Genomic DNA, 3,490 nt, shown 5'->3' with positions numbered 1-3,490 from the left:
TCCTAAATAAACCTAATAAATTCCAACACCCCCCGTCAAACTCATGGCGGTATACGACATGAATTTGCCAACAGACGATGTGGATGCAAGCTTTGTTATGCTAACTTCCGATGCCAATTTCAATACAAAATTCCATCGGTGCCAGTGCAAGATTCCAATGCCAGTGCCAGTGCAAATGTCGATGCCGATGCCAAACAAACAAACAAACAAAAAAAAAATCCAACAATTTTATTTTTTTTTCTCCCTTTTTTTTTTTTTAAACAAACTAGACCAACGACAATCTAAATAACGAACAAGATGGACAAACAAACTGATACGAATCAAGGGCAGATTAAATCTCAAAGGATCAAACCTGCTCTGATACCAAGTTGAATATCAGAGTGCGCAACGAACAAGACTAACAAATAAGAAATATTATTGATATCAAACGAGAATGCCGAAACGGCTACAAAACCCTAAGAGGCTACATTGTGAATAACTTAATTAATTTCCTAAATAAGCCTAATAAATTCCAACACTTGGCGGTTCTTCCCGGATTCGTTTGCTGTGTTTCTAATCCAGTCGGAGAAGGCGTCCAGGGTCCTCACGTCAGAGCGGTAGTGTTTCTGCGTAAATTCTAGGAAAGTAGGCCAGGTGAAGTCAGGGTACATCCTGGGGCTATCGGAATAGACGAAGCCTCTCGGTGGGGTTACCACTCTGTCCTTTTGGGGACACAAGAAGAAAGAGAGATTTCCTCGCAGTTTTGTTGTTTAGCACTGCTCTGTGCAAGCAGCTCTTGTAAATCCCATTCGATAAAGCCTGAAATATCACATCAGAGAAAGCATAAATTCGTATAGTTTGTGTTGAAATAATTTTGAAGGTCTGTTTTTGTCCTACATGTAGTTGTCTTGCAGATATTCTGTAGGGGTTGAAAGAAAATTGGAAAGGATTTTGTGTAAACAAAGTGAGCCTAATTGATCAATAAGCTAGTTTACCATAAATGTATCGCCAATGTTGACGACAAAAGCGTCAAGCTTGGGAGTAACGGAGTGCAATTTATCATGTACGAACACTTTAAGGCCACCTACTTGATCCTGATGAAGGATTGTTAAGGAAGTGGGATCACAGTGAGGCCCCGTTCCTAGTGTTAATTCTGGTTTTTTGCACATTGGGTAGTAGTTCAACCTCACTATTGAATCATTTCCTTCGAAGAATTCTTTGAAATAATTTTGTCCAACGCCTAGGCTCATTCCGAGTAGCTCCGTTATTCCATTGGAGAGGTTGTTCATGGCATCACAGTATTCCTGATTAAACTTCCTGAGCAAGAAAAAAAAAATATGCTGCAAGTGAAGGGATATTTGTAGTGTACAAAATTATGACGATTATGTTGTTGGTTAAGTGATAAAGAGATCTAGAAACTAATCCGAGTTTTTCAATTTTTTTGTTTATAGCAGGGAAGCACAACATATACTCTTGATGCTGTGTTCTTACCCGAATTCTCTGAAGTCTTCGCCCATCACATGGACATAATAGTCATTGACCGAGGACTGGTTATTGGCACTATAACTGAAAGAAAGTGTTTCTTTCCATGGAAGTTTGGAGGAGAACCTGCCAACGATGCTACTGGAATATCCGTAGTGCTCACCAGCCTTTCTCTGAGCTCATGAGCTTTCCCTACAAGCTGCGAATCAACTCCGTGATTTACAATGAGGAAAAATCTGTGCTTCTTGCATGCCTCACCGACTGAACGAGTTGCGTTAGACACCTCCCAGGCATCCCCTGAGAGAAAGCCTTTCAGGTCGACAAGGGGAGCTGGAAGCTCTGGTGATTCGGAGCAGGGCTTCTCGTGGTCGGGCCATATGAACTTGGAGGGTATGCTGGACTGATACTGAGCAACTGAAGCATCAAAAGCCATAGGGCTATCTTCGTTCTCTTTGTTTGTTTCATTCATTGGTAGGGGAAGTTCAGGAGGAGGTATTGGCATGCTAACCCGCTTCTAAGATGAGAGAGAGAGAGAGAGAGAGAGAGAGAGAGAGAGAGAGAGAGAGAGAGAGAGAGAGAGAGAGAGAGAGAGAGAGAGAGAGAGAGAGAGAGAGAGAGAGAGAGAGAGAGAGAGAGAGAGGTGATTGTTGGTTGATAGGGATTTTTACTACTTACGTGAACAGTCTTAAATCTCCTATTTTACTTGCAAGAATCACAAGGTTATTGTATTATAAACGGATTTCGCAAGGTCATCTCCACAGGGATTATTAAATAATTCGAACTAATCAGATTCCATTTAATTATTGTAAAATAGAAATTGAAGTGATTGATTTTATAACCTAATTAAAATAAAAACGAATTTAATGAATTAAAATAAACAATCTGCAATATTAGGACTAGAGAGAAGAAAACAGTTTTGAGAAAATCAAATTAAGAAAGCACTAGGGTTCTACCATCACCTAGCAATCCTATGAATTTTTACCAAATACTTATGATCTACACATGCCACTTTGAAGGTTAGATTTTCCTAATTCATATTCTACTTGGAACCTCCAACATAGAACGTATATCTAACATGCAACCCGTCCGGACGTTCGGATCAAATCTAAACATGAAAGACTCATTATGCTTTATGAAAATCCTTTGAAAAACCATGCAATCCTTAAGACATGATATTCATCCTAAGAGAAATTACAATTATTAATCACAAGAAGCCAGCGTCAATTTCAGGGAACCTTCCGACCAAAATTGCATCAAATTACTTTTCTAAAGATCCTAATGGTGATCAGGCATTAAGACAATTAGATAGTTTTTATCCCGGTGATTAACAATTCAAAATATGCATGCAATCAATCATAAGAAATTAAATAAAAATCACATATTCATGCTAAGGCTCAAGGCTTCGCCCTAGCAAAGGAAATTAGTTCCGCATATTCATAATTGAAATCATAGAAATATCTATTAAGAAAAGGATTGAAAACACCTTCAAGTAGAAAATCTTCAAAACCCTAGCACTTCTCTCTGTCTCCAATATTGCATAAAATAAAGCGTCCTCTAAAAACTGTAAACGGCCAAGCAATGTATTTGCTAAGCCCCCACACAAAACCCTAGCAAACTAAAATTAATAAAAACACTAAATAAAAATAGTAAAATTCGTCTAAAATCTGAACAGCCACGTTTTGGCCCATAAGCTGCTCCAAAACTGGCCCAATATAGCTAGATTGAATGTCTGGAATATTCTGAACACTTTTCCAGAAGGCCACGAACTCATCCGAGGTCATCTTGGGCTCTAAAAACGTCATTTAAGCCCAAAAACGTCATTTTCCAGCACTGCGCACTGCTTCTTTATTTCATCGCCAGAAAATAACCGCTTGGTGAAAAAATCCCAAATTTTGATACGATCAAGCTAAGTGACTCACGAACGTCCTCCAATTGGAATTACTCCAGAGGAATTCGAAAGTCCTATATTGAAAATACAATTCAAAGTATCAAAATTCTTCCAATATATTAACCAAAATATACTAAGATT

General features: G+C 38.6%; 1 pseudogene; it reads right to left on the bottom strand.

Annotated features, from left to right (window-relative positions):
* Nucleotides 1-491: 491 nt before the first annotated feature.
* Nucleotides 492-3,263, bottom strand: LOC114823060 (gibberellin 20 oxidase 1-like; annotated as a pseudogene).
* Between the last annotated feature and the right edge of the window lie 227 nt (nt 3,264-3,490).

The sequence above is a fragment of the Malus domestica genome, chromosome 07 (assembly GCF_042453785.1).
Source record: "Malus domestica chromosome 07, GDT2T_hap1".
NCBI classification, from domain to species: domain Eukaryota; kingdom Viridiplantae; phylum Streptophyta; class Magnoliopsida; order Rosales; family Rosaceae; genus Malus; species Malus domestica.
Note: the sequence above shows the minus strand (reverse complement) of the source record. Positions and strands in the feature narration are given on the sequence as shown.